The 14,006-nt window shown below is 35.2% G+C and overlaps 1 pseudogene; it reads left to right on the top strand.

Annotated features, from left to right (window-relative positions):
• Positions 1 to 14,006, top strand: part of LOC149247532 (protein NRT1/ PTR FAMILY 5.6-like) — a 52,943-nt pseudogene that overhangs the window by 21,469 nt on the left and 17,468 nt on the right.

Below are 14,006 nucleotides of genomic sequence, written 5' to 3' on the forward strand. Positions count from 1 at the left end.
TTTACAGGCACAGATACAGAGAGAGATGTTGTGCCTTGTTATACGATTGACGCAAGTGCGGACGGCAAGCTGTTCCAGACAGACCAAGATTTTATTGATCGAAACATTTCGGTAGTTTAGATTCTTATTCCTCACCATTAATAACTAACGGTATTTCTTTTTGTATGTCGACGTGACAAATGAGAATTAAAGTAACCATCCTCGTCTTGTCCAGTTCGTTAGATCCTTATTCTGAATCCCTGAGCCATAATGAGAAGTCAGTAACCCTAGCTTCCTTTACTAGCATTAGTCTAATTGTTAGAGCATCTTTCTTGTCAATTTTCTGGGTTAGATAATTTTTGGATGGATTAATTTCAGTCTATAATCAGCGAATATTAAATTTTCAAAGGTTTTGGTAATTTATTTATTTATTCAAACAGGAAAAAGCCAAACCCTAAGAACTACAATTTACTGGGGCTGTGTTATTTCCACCTCAATCATTGGTCTGACTTTTCAAATGCTCAAAGTAATCATTGTAATGGACATTGGGGTAAGGAGAGATGTTAGCATGCCTACCTTCTTTTGTATAGATTTGATATGAAATTTCACATTTGAAATTTCACATTTTCCTTATTAGTAAAATATTATGAATATTAATGTAATATATAAGCTAAAATTTAATTTTAGTAATATACAAGGTAAAATCCAAATAATTTCTTAATAAATTATAAAGATAAGGAGATAAATTTAAAAATGATTTACATATTTTTTATATTATTTATTGGATCATGTATTTGATTAAAAATATTTTTAAATTATCAAATTTTGGTTATTCATAATTTAAAAATTTAAAATTCTTCGGGCTTAATTTAAATATAGTTAGCACAATCATATTAGTAAATATGATTAATATACATAAAAAAATTAATTTTCATCATTTATATGTTCATTAACTTTATATTAAATAAATTTAATATTTTATTAAAAAAACTTAAATTTAAATAATTTATATTATTTTATAATGAATTTATAAAAAATATATATATTTTTATTTATTTAAATATTAATATTAATAATATTAATTAATTTTTTTCCTTGCTATATCATTAACAATATTAATATTACTAATTAAATATATTAATATGAAAGTAATATACTTAATATGAAAGTAATTCGAGGGTGCATAAAGACACAAGGGCCTCGTTAAACTATTGGGAGATCAACTAAAATGATGCATTGCAAAACATAAATAACATTCAAGATATTGTTACTTCTAAGTTCAAAGAAAAAACGTGGTGTGAGAAAGACTTAGCGGCTAAAAGAAAATTAAGTTATTATAAGAACGTCATCAACCCCAGCCTAGAAGATCAAAAGTATCTCTCTATTTTAACTAGCTCAAAGAAGAAAATTAATAAAGCAAAGATTAGAACGAATTCTGATGAGCTCCATAGTGAAACAGGTAGTTGGGCAGTTCCTCCCATGGACGGAAAGGATTTTCCATATATGTGAGAATAGGAACATCGAGGATGAAAACCACTTCCTCTTAGAGTGCCCGGCGTATAACCACATTACATCTCAGTTTCACAATCTTTGTTACAATACTGACCTTCCTAGCCTTTTACAATGTTAAAATTATAGTGAGCTCGGGAGGCTTCTCTCCAAGCTTTTTGACCATAGGAATAAAATTTTAAATCAAAATAGATAATTTGTTTATTTAGGTCCGATAGACCATTTTGGTCTGAGTTGACGTTAACCACCACCATCATCATCATCATAAAACATAAAAATTAACTTTAAATCACAATAATTTTTTAATAAATTATAAAGCTAGTTATTTTTTAATAAATTACATATATGAAGATAAAAAAAAACTGAAAAAACCTAATATATTAATTTGATACTGGTTGTATTAAACAAAAAGATTTCCAAATTATTTTACCAATTATCAAATCTTAAACATTCTTAATTTAAAACTTTAGACCAGAGCTTCGGCCTAATTAAAATTTTGGATGCTATCAAGATAATGTTAATGGCAGTAACGAAATCTAAGGAGTTGAAAAACAGATTGAATATTTAACATGGAATATTTATTACTTCAGCATCTTTTAGTTATGCTTGCATCTAAAGCTACAATATGCCTGCCTCTTTTAGAGATGCTTAAATTTCATAATACAATAGGCGGCGATTCCCGAAGTACCATAATCCTGACATATCTGCCAGCTTCGTGGAAAGCTATTTTTCAATTCAGTGACGGCGACCGCAGTAGGGGAGGGACGCCATTACCTGTGCGCCGTCCCCTCCACCTGGCAGACAAGCACGTTGCAGGCACGTGGCCTCGTACGACACCACGCCAACTCAATCCGCCACCTGTTAAGGAACGTGTCAAGGGTTTACACTTTATTTAACGACCATGGAGGGGCTCATTTCCGCCTTTACCGCGCGATGTATGCTCCGACTGTGGGTTTTCTGTTCGGGTCCGGTGGTTGTTCGAAGCCCTCCGCCGATGATGGCGCGGGAGGGCTCCATTACCTGTGCATGATGTCCGCCATTGTTGAGCTCATGTCCGCCAATTGCTGTTCAGCCTGGACCGCCGGTGGTTTAGGGTTTCCTGGGTGGTTGTTTAATTCGCACTATTTTCCCGCCAATTGTTGTTTAGTCTGGACCGTCGGTGGTTTAGGGTTTCCTGGGTGGTTGTTTAATTCGTGCTATTTGCTGTTTGGGGAGGAGCCAGTACCAATTTACAGGTAACTGCAAATTTCGGTGGTATTTGTGTGGTTTTTTGGGTTTTTTTCTTCTGCATTTGCTCATTTGTTAATTTTTTCCAATTGTTGCAGGTGTGGCAGGTCCGGCGAGCACTGGAGAAGGTCCGCCGAATGTGTGGCGAGCTCTGGACTGATGGCTTCTATCCGGTAGGATTTTTATCCTACCAGCCATTTTCTGAAGTGTTTTTCAACACCTCTCACCGTGTGTTTCTCAACACCTCACCTCGCTTATTGGAAGTTTTGTTGTAGCTTTTCGGTGTTAAGGTCTTGTGCTTTTTTCGGTGTTAAGGTCTTGTGCTTTTTTCTGATATAATGGTAGCCCTCTGGTTTTGTTGAATGTATAATTTATTAGCTGCTTTGTTGAAGGGTTTAGGGTTTTGGATTCTAATGGCAGCTTGGTTTTGGTTGCCATCTCCAAAGCTTGCAGCTAGTGTGAGACTCGGAACATACGGAAATGATGTTGTAGCTTTTCGGTGTTAAGGTCTTGTGCTTTTTTCTGATATAATGGTAGCCTTCTGGTTTTGTTGAAGGTATAATTTATTAGCTGCTTTGTTGAAGGGTTTAGGGTTTTGGATTCTCATGTGTATATTTCTTAATAGGAATTGTAAATGCTCTTCCGAGGCCAAGATATGCTATTTTTACTACACCTCTTCGCGTATCCACCAGGAGATTGTGAGGCTTCAGGTCCCTGCCATATTATAGGCTGCCTTTCAATATTGGAGCATGAACAGAGAATGTTTCAACTGCCTTTCGAGCTTCTGTACCATTCCATATAATTTAGGCATACTTCATGAATTGTAAGACTCCTAAGCCGGTGGTGTTGTAAGTTGTTTGCTTGTAGGAAGTTTGTGAGACTGTCTTAAGGTGGCTAAGCTGTTTCTAGGGTTCTACTGCGTCTAGTCTTGTTCTAAGGGTTTGAAGGGAGTTATACAGATAAGATGGTATGCGGATTCCTTCCTAAGCAGGTATTGTAAGGATTCAAGGTCTAGTGTTTCATTCCAAAGATCTAGCTTCCTCAGTCCTTCTAAGCTAATGTTTATTAGCTGCTTTGTTGAAGGGTTTAGGGTTTTGGATTCTCATGTGTATATTTCTTAATAGGAATTGTAAATGCTCTTCCGAGGCCAAGATATGCTATTTTTACTACACCTCTTTGCTTATCCACCAGGAGATTGTGAGGCTTCAGGTCCCTGCCATATTATAGGTTGCCTTTCAATATTGGAGCATGAACAGAGAATGTTTCAACTGCCTTTCGAGCTTCTGTACCATTCCATATAATTTAGGCATACTTCATGAATTGTAAGACTCCTAAGCCGGTGGTGTTCTAAATCCTTCTATGAGATGTAAGGTTGTTTGCTTGTAGGAAGTTTGTCAGACTGTCTTAAGGTGGCTAAGCTGTTTCTAGGGTTCTACTACGTCTAGTCTTGTTCTGAGGGTTTGAAGGGAGTTATACAGATAAGAAGGTATGCGGATTCCTTCCTAAGCAGGTATTGTAAGGATTCAAGGTCTAGTGTTTCATTCCAAAGATCTAGCTTCCTCAGTCCTTCTAAGCTAATGTCTCAGACCATCTTCAGATTGTCTCTGTCCTTCTTCGGAATGTTGGTTTGCTTCTTGAAGGATACTAGAGCCTATGGTGTAAGCAGCTTACGTATTATTCATATATTATGATAGCTTGTTTCTCTGTATTGGTTACTAGTAATCACAATGCATAACCTTATGGACAGTGTTCACATAATCTACATGCCTTAATTACGATAAGCTCTTGTTCCTGTATTAGTATAGCTTGATTACAGTGATATCATAACTCTTACATATTACTGATATAAGCTCAATGTAAGGATATGGAATATGAAGCGTATAGTCTAATCACTTACACGGGATCAATTGATGTACCATATATAATTGACTAAGCTTAAACTCCATATTAGTAGAAGCTGTAATACATTTATACCTATAACTATTTCACACATATGGCTCTGATTCCATTGAATTGATTACAATGAGTACTCTTATTCAAGCATTGTGTTAGCTTCTCACTTCCATGGGACTAATCTGATGAATACCGATATAGTGCTTGCAGTAGTTTGGGTTAGGTTCCTAAAGACTATCTCCCATGTTTGCCTATGCCATTCAATTTTGTCTATCACATGCATTTTGTTCGTTTCCTTGGAAAAATACTTAGCTCAATTATTTTAGAACTATATATGACTACATATTTGATTATATTAAAATCAGATTTGTTGGATTTATTTACTTATTTATGGTTGAGAATTTATTTGCAGCTCTGTGTCTTATTATCTCAGTGTTTCAGGTTTTCTTCAACAAATTTAAATAATAATTACTTCAAAAATGAAGAAAATGACTTCAAAGAGTCCAGTAGTTCCAATTGTAACTCTTTATGATCTTTGTGGAGTACATATGTTGTGTAGGCTTTAAGTTTAGTTCAGTTTTGGTTTTGAGCTATTGTTGTGTATTAACTTCTTTCTGTATTCAATAGAAGATGGATGTGTTTGAGAGTTGGGATATTTTACAGAAGTATGTGCTTGTAGGTAAGCTTACTTAGATCTAGGTTATTCTTTCAAAGTTGAAAAACTGCTTAGAGTGGCCTGCTTTCTATGATACTTGTTGACTGCAATGAATAATTAGATCTAAAGCATATTGCTACGGTGACTGCATAAATACCATAAGACAATAATAATAAGCCCAAGACCACTGCACATTGACCATAAGAGACTAATAAAGTCATATGTTTTTCTGTTGGTGACTTTCAAGTGTTTATCTAAGGTCTGGTATATGTTTTCTGATATCTGAAATATGCTTTTCGAGATCTGGTGTACTTGTTTTAGTAAGAAGAAATCAATTTGCTAAGGTTTAATATCCATAAGAAATCACTTATCAGTGTTGGGAGCATCATTTTGAAGCTAATGGTGAAGTATTAAGTGATTTATTTTGTGAAATATAGTTCATCTTTGCAGTGGAAAAAGATGCCCCAAGACATAATATGAATTGACATAACAATTTCAAAAGGGAAATAAGTATCTAAGTTATCATTGTAGTGTCTTTTGTGGACTGATATCATTTGTGCTTAACTCGCAAATAAAACTACTTTACAACCAACCAAGCTGCTGTTGGCTTTTCAATGTAGTGAATGCATAGCACCATAATGTTGTTAGTGTTTCAAAGCAATAAAACAACCTAGGTTGTAAGCCAGAATGTTTTTGTGACAAGAAAAAGACACAATCCATCCAAAATCCACATCATAATGTGGTTACAAACAAAAACATATGACACCCCTATTCTTTATGGCCCTAAGAATCTTGAGTGCCAAAACTCCCCGAGTTACCTTCTTGAGCCAAGTAGGTTGGCCTACCTGTCAAGGGTTGATTAGGAAATGGTTGATTGCTGCCATATGATTGACTCCAATTTGCAGCTTCCAACCATGGAGGTATTGAGTACCCATACCTCACATTTTCACTACTGGTCCCTGCATTAAGTGGAGGTGTGTAATGAGCATACATAGAATTGGCACCAACTCTGGTAGGAATAAGGCAAGTGGGTAAACCCTCAGTAGTATAGTGAGGCACTTGAATGTTTATGAGATCTTGGAATAATGGTGTATTATCTGCAATGGAGTCCAATGAGTTTGAAATAATTCTGGTTTCATTAGCTATTCTTGTATCATTGTCAACCATATTGATCATCCCTTGTTCCTTTTCAAGCATTTGTTGTGCCTTTCGTTTTTCCTTTTCCTGTCTTGCCATTTGCTTTTGTTGGTCCTTAATTTGCCTTGCTTTATCTCTTTCAATCTTTTCATCTGCTCGATGTTGTGCTGCAACAATCCTTGCTGCCTTCTTCTCCTTGACTAGATCCTTCTTTTTCTGTTTTAATTCTTGCATTTCAAATTTCTTTTTTTCAGACTCAACTAACAGGTTTATATAGTCCTCTGAGGTGAGTAACTGTGAGCTTCGGCCCAGACGAAGACTACCTGGTGCACCTTGCTTTTTTTTCATTGATACTCTCTGTACTGGTAGCTTTAGGAATTGTCCAAGTGTCTTCTCCACCCCTCCCACCTGCATGTCATTGCTTGGTACTTCCCTTCCAGTTTCTGTTGGAACTGATTGAACTATATCATTATCTTCATTTGATGCCTCATTATGTCCTTCATCTTCTTCCATTGATATATTGTCCACAAAAAAATGAACAATTTCACTGTTCAATTCTGCTGGTTGTGAGGGCATGTTCATGCTTTCTTCATTGGTTGCTGAGACACTATGTGCATTCATATTGATCATTGCTTCTGCTAGCCATGAAGGTGGGGTTACTTGGCTTGGCAATGTCAATTGGTCATTGTCAACTGCATGTTCAGCAATAACATTAACAATATCAACAACAGGAATTTCATGTTCTTGAGTTGGTGGAACAATCTCCATGTTACTGCGAATTTGTTCATTGTTATATTGTGTTTCACATACAGTTTCATCATCTTCAGCATATAAGTGTGCTTGAGACAAGGAAATCATATTACCAGCTGCAACAACATCATCTTGGTCATCTACTTCTTGCACTTCAACACCTGTTTGGGCATTCCCTTCTTCCTGATCATCCACATGAAACGCTTGGCTACAACCAGTATCATGCATGAGAGCATCATAGTTCAGTGGCCAGATTCCTGTCCTCCTAAAGCCAGCCTTGATATTTGATGGTGTCAAAGCCCTTTTAAAAGCTTTACTTGCAAGCTCTGCTAGCTCAAACCTTTTCACCTCAACCCCTGGATTCTTTGCCATCCATGCAGCACGCTCCGACCTGAAATAGTTCTTGAAAGGGCCAAACACACTAACATCAAGGGGTTGCAGTCTATGAGTGGTATGAGCTGGCAATGTCAATAGGTTGATGCCTAAATTGTTTGCTTCCTCAATTGTTTGTACAGCCATGTGGCTCCCATGGCCATCTAATATCAAAAGGTGTCTGTTATTAGGCGAGACACCACCTGGTACCGATGCAGCAAAGTGAAAAAGCCAACTTAGAAACAGTTCTTTAGTCATCCATGCATGGGGATGTGCAGCCATGCATGCACCTGGTTCGCAGTTCTGTATATAGTTTTTCAGTTGATTTTTACCTTTGAATAGATAAAATCCTGGGATTGAAGTACCAATTGCATTAACACACCATAAAATAGTTATCCACTCCCTGCTCTTGGGCAAAATCTTTGGCACATTTCGGCTCCCTCTCTTGGCAATTACCCGCATGCCACAATTCCTCCCTGCGTGTAAACCTGTTTCATCACAGTTCCATATATGGTCTGCTCCATAAGAATGTTTATCATAAGCACTAGAAAGTGTGTCATAGAATTTTTGCACAACTGCAGGGCGCAAATTTAATGCTCTGTCTCTGTCAAGGCCCTCAGCAGTACGCAATACAAGTTCTGGATGCCTTTTTTTAAACCCAAACCACCATGATTTACCAGGAAACCCATCTTGAATGGGTTTGGCCTCCCTTGACAGATTTGAGCAACTGTTGATTTGAGTTGTATCAACTCTAGCCCATGTCCCAGTTGGGCCATCTCTTTACACCACTCAACCACCTCGACCTCCTCATCCTCAGTCATAACTGTAAGAGGCCCTCTACGTTTTGTATGAGTCAGTCCATTTATCCAATAATGTATTGATGAGGGAGGAATACCATGTTTTTTTGCAGATGCCCGAACTGAGTATCCATTAAACTCTATGTCGTCAATTGCAACTAACATTTGTTCTTTTGTCCATCGTCTTATAGCACTGATTTTTTTAGTTGAGCTTGCCCCTTGGACTGTTGTTGATGGTGGTTCTGTGGCTGATGGTGTGTTAACATCAGCAGCTGTCACATGGTCATCTTCAACAATGTTCCCTGGTGCATTGCTGGCATCGACATCAGCTGGCCTGTCATCATCGGACGATGTGCATCGCAGCTGCGCACCCCCTTGTCACTCTCCTGCCACTTCTCCTTGTACGAGCAGAGTAACTTCCTTTTGCCATAGATGCAACAACATATAAAATTATTGCATGCATTTAGACATTAGAATATATGTTAAATTATGCTTTATTACTTCTGCAAAAATTATCCCTATGAAGCTGATGATCGAATAATTCCTGTAAGCTAACCTTCAATTCCTGTAAGGTAAGCAACAAATAAGGTCAACAAATAAGGTCAACAAATTATTACAGTTTTAAAATAAAATTAAACATAAATAGATAGCATTCTTAAATTTTCAAGGCTAACAAAAGACTTACACACATGAATACCATTTTGAAAGAATTCATACCATTTGTAACTTACAACACTAGGTAGATCTTGAGATTAAGATTTTTTCTCATCTGTGATGTCAGAACAAGTTTTTTACCATGGTGGTGAACTTGTGCTTTTATTTACATTATTGGGACTTTCTTTCTCTGCTTAGCATATTTGACTACAAAAATTTAGGTAGATAAGATGTTTTCTCATCTGTGGTGTCAAAACAAGATTTTTACGATGGAGGTAAACTTGTGCTTTTATTTACATTATTGGGACATGTCTTCGTCTGCTTCGCATATCTGGTTACAAAAACTTAGAAATGCTTCCCACTTGACTGATATGGAATTTGTGAGTTTGATTTTAGTTTTTCATGTAATGTCTAAATGAGTCTTTTTCTCTATCTTTACATAATTTCAAAAGAGTTGAAATTATTGCTTCAGTGCTTAGTATTTTATTGGTGTTTACCATGCTTACTGGAAATTTGGATTCAGTGCCCTGTTTTGATTGTTTCCTTTACAGTTACTCTGTCTCTTCTTTCAATTAATTTGTCCTTAGGCTTTTTGAAACAAATGGCTTGCATCTCCTCATATTACTTCACCGATAGTTCACTAAAATCCTATTTAGTTTGTTCCATGTGCTTGTTGCATGAGCAAAAATAAGCGCGACCTTTGTAAAATGTGACTGAACTTAAAATTCGGCTGAGAGGTCTCACTTTTCATTATATTTTGATATATTTGTGAAATTTTCTCTCATAATCATGTAAGTTCACGGGTTTCTTCAGTATCTGTTTTTCCTGGTATACCACTTAAGCGCGACCATTGTAAAATGTAACTGAACTTAAAATTCGGCTGAGAGGTCTCACTTTTCATTATATTTTTATATATTTGTGAAATTTTCTCTCATAATTATGTAAGTTCACGGGGTTTCTTTAGTATCTGTTTTTTTCTGGTATACCACTTTTGTTGCAGTTCCAAAATCTTTGCAATTCTAATATATATTCATAACATGACCAAGTGTGAAATAATAATTCTTACGCCAGGAGAACTTAAACTAGTATTTCTGAAATTGGCACCTTTAAAGTTTTGAGTTTTGCAGCTATGGCTTAATAGCGAGCTGGATTACTAATGTAGCCCAAGTATTTTTAAACTTAAAAACACCTGTTTTATTAAGCAGACTTAAAATCTAATAGCATCTTGTCCTCTTATTTGATTTGTTGTCTTTCTGAGCAATATGTTTGATAGCTTACTGCACTAATTTGTTTGTAATCCTAGAAAAAATGATCTATTTTAGAAGTCTGAAAGTTGAGCTTACTGTACAGTGTATTGTTTCATATTGCTTTTGTTAAGTTGGTCCAATCAACATGGACACAGCGGGGCTTTCGTTGCGCTTACTGTACAGTGTATTGTTTCATATTGCTTTTGTTAAGTTGGTCCAATCAACATGGACACAGCGGGGCTTTCGTTGCGGAGACCCTACCATGTATAAAGGGTTATCGGGAACGACAACAGGACGAGAAACGATGTTTAGAAGTTTCCCATTGAAGAAACTAGGAGAAACGATGTTTAGATGTTTAGAAGTTTCCCATTGTATTCAATAGGTTAACTGTATAAGCTAGAACACATACATAAACTCTGTATAAAAAAGGTTAATTGTAACTGTATAGGTTAACTGTCACCACGCTATGGACAGAACTGTAATGTAAGAAATCTGATAAATGAATGGACAAAACTGTAATGTAAGAAATCTGATAAATGAAAACAATGAAAACAGAACTGTAACAGAACTGTAATGTAAGAAAAATCTGATAAATGAAAACAAAACTGTAAGAAGATATAACTAACTTGAATATATTGGCCACTGTTTTGTGATGTTGTCTTCAAGTTTGCTGAATAGTTTGAAAGCATAAGATGCAACTTCAACAGTGGGTGGATTTGTTTTATAGTTTTGGGGACTTGATTTTAATTGGTGGACATGGATGCACATGGATTGCAATGGCTTCATTTTGAATGTGTGGTATGGATTTAATTTGCTGTGATCTAATGGTTGGGAATTGTTTATTTGTTGATCCATGTGCTTTGATTTGTTTTAATGAGAAATAGAATGAGTTGGGTGTCATTTATTGCAGTTATTGGGTCTGGGTGTCATTTATTGAACAAAGTGGATTTAATTGTTATTGGGTTGGGTGTCATTTATTGAACAAATTGGATTTAATTGTTATTGGGTTGGGTGTCATTTATTGAACATAGGGTGCTTAGTTGTTGAACAACACAGCAGTTATGGCTGACATACATTCCTTTTGTTATGTGCAGGTAGGCATATTTATTTGGGATGCAAAGTTGGAGTTCTCATGAGTGGGGGTTGAAGTGACTGCTGTTTTGTACTTCTGGAATAGACCAGTTTGGAAGCCTTTATGGCTCTAGCTGTTTTCTACTTGGGTCAATATGTTTTGCAATATTAAGTAGTAAAATACTATTTATGGACAGTTGTGGGCCCAGTCAATGTATGGGTGATTTTTGGACATAATTTAAAACTTATTTATACATAATGTTATTTATTTCTGTTTAAAATTTGGTTTCACAAGTCTTAATCACTGGTGGTTTGGTGGGACCAGTATTATATCAACTACTGGTCCCTGCACAAGAATAGGAATCCCTCCCCTATATAGCTCAAAAAAAAAATAGCATTGTTAGAATATTAAATATTTTTTATTTTAGTATAGTTTGTATAGATTTTTATTTTAATATATGTTTATTTTGAAATAAAGATTTAAAATTTTAATTTAATTATCAATAATTTATTATAGATAGTAAAGATTTAATTTGATAAAATATATTAGAATATTTTTAATAGTAAACACAAATTAAATATTGACATTTATTTTTAGGATAATTATTTTTTTATTATCTTTTACTTAAATTTATTAATTAAAAAATATCATATAAACAACCGTTATTTTATTTATTTTTATTTTTTTTCAATTAAATTTATTGATTAAAAAATATTAAATAAATAAGTGTTATATAAAATAAATTATGGTCTTTTAGATGATGATGATGGTTAAAGTTCATTAAGACCAAATATTGGTCTATCGAACCTAAATAAACAAATTATTTATTTTGATTTAAGATTTTATTCATATGCTCAAACAGCTTGGAGAGAACGCTCCTGAGCTCACTATAATTTTGACATTATAAAAGGCGAAGAAGGTCAGTATTATAACAAAGATTGTGAAATTGAGATCTAATGTGATTGTACGCCGGGCACTCTAAGAGAAAGTGGTTTTCATCCTCGATGTTCCTATTCTCACATATATGGCACATCCTTTCCATCTATCGCATTTTAGGAACTGCCCAATGACCTTTTTCACTATGGAGCTCACGAGGATTTGTTCTAATCTTTGCTATATTAATTTTCTTCTTTGAGGTAGTTAAAATACAAAGATACTTTTGATCTTCTAGGGTGGGGTTGATGACCTTCTTATAATCACTTAATTTTCTTTTAGCGGCTAAATCTTTCTCACACCACATTTTTTCTTTGAACTTAGAAGTAACAATATCTTTAATGTTATTTATGTTTTGAAATGCATCATTCTCGTTGATCTCCCAATAGTTTAACCAGGGCCTTGTGTCTTTATGCCACTCCCGATTGAGTTTTAGGTGGTTTTTGCTGAATTTAATGCTAGCTTAGGATGTCTATGATCATCTATGTTATTGAGTTTGTCCTTGTACAACAAAAACCTAATCATAGCTCGGCTCTCAATAGGGGAAATATATGCTTCTATAAAGAGAAATATATGATATTGAGTCATGATATTATAACAATCCTCTTAAACATATCTATGAAGTGAAATGTGCCTAATTAAAAACTTTATTACATGTTAATGTATATATTAATATTAATGTATATATTAATATTAATGTATATATATTTAGTTTTTATATTAATTCTCTTATAATAATAATTATTTTAAGTTATTTTAAATAAAATTATAATTTTCTTAATTTTATTGATATTTAAAATTTCGGATATTCAAAGTATTTAATGAAATAAATGTTTTCGTCATTTTTATCTAGTGATATTAATTTATATTTAGGAACCAATTTATATTAATGTAGCTGATGTAATTCAGATGGAAAATAACTTTTAGAGTGAAGGGCACAACTACTGGGGGGGGACAATATCCTGTTCCAACGATATTTAAAGATATATCTAGAAATGTTGCATTCAAATGCATTGCAACTATAAACAGGAATATCCAGCGTACGCCATGCCTAGATCAGACTCGGAAACAGGGCTTCTCTAAAATATCAGTAGAGCCCGAGTAATTAGTTGCTCTTTGGGTTGGCTGTAATTATGAAACTCCAACATTTTAGGAAATCGATGGAGTTTGGGAAGGCATCGGTGCAGCCAACAATAGACAGTGACCAAGAAGAGTGGCTCAGTGATGGATCCATCGAGGTGAGAGGAAGGCCCATTCTCAGAACCAAATCTGGAGGATGGAAAGCTTCGACTTTCCTCATGGGTGAGTTGTTTTTATCTTATAAATAATATTATCCTCTGTATTCTCATAATACGGGTCGTTTAAGAGGAACTGGCTATCTAATTACAACGTTCAAATGTAATTTTACAGTACTTGCTTTCACCGATGGCCTGACAGGCTTCGCGCTTTCATCCAACTTGATCATCTATTTAACAGCTGCCCTGCACGAAGGGGTTGCAGAGTCTATTAAAAATATCAACTACTGGACAAGCGTCACCGCTGCCATCTATCTTACACGGGGCTTTATAGCAGATGCATACTGCCGAGGGTACTGGATGGTTTTCATGTCCTCCATTGTTTATCTCCTGGTGAACATAAACGCCTCAAAATTCAATTTACACTGTTGAAATATTATTTTCAACTGCAGGGCTAGTGATTTGCTATAACTGGCATTGATGAATATGGCATTAAACAGTGGCAGCGCCAGTCCTTTCATGAATCAGCCATTACACAACCATTTA

The sequence above is a fragment of the Pinus tabuliformis genome, chromosome 7 (assembly GCF_031772625.1).
Source record: "Pinus tabuliformis cultivar Carrire ecotype Pingquan chromosome 7, CPIR1, whole genome shotgun sequence".
Classification (NCBI taxonomy): Eukaryota; Viridiplantae; Streptophyta; class Pinopsida; order Pinales; family Pinaceae; genus Pinus; species Pinus tabuliformis.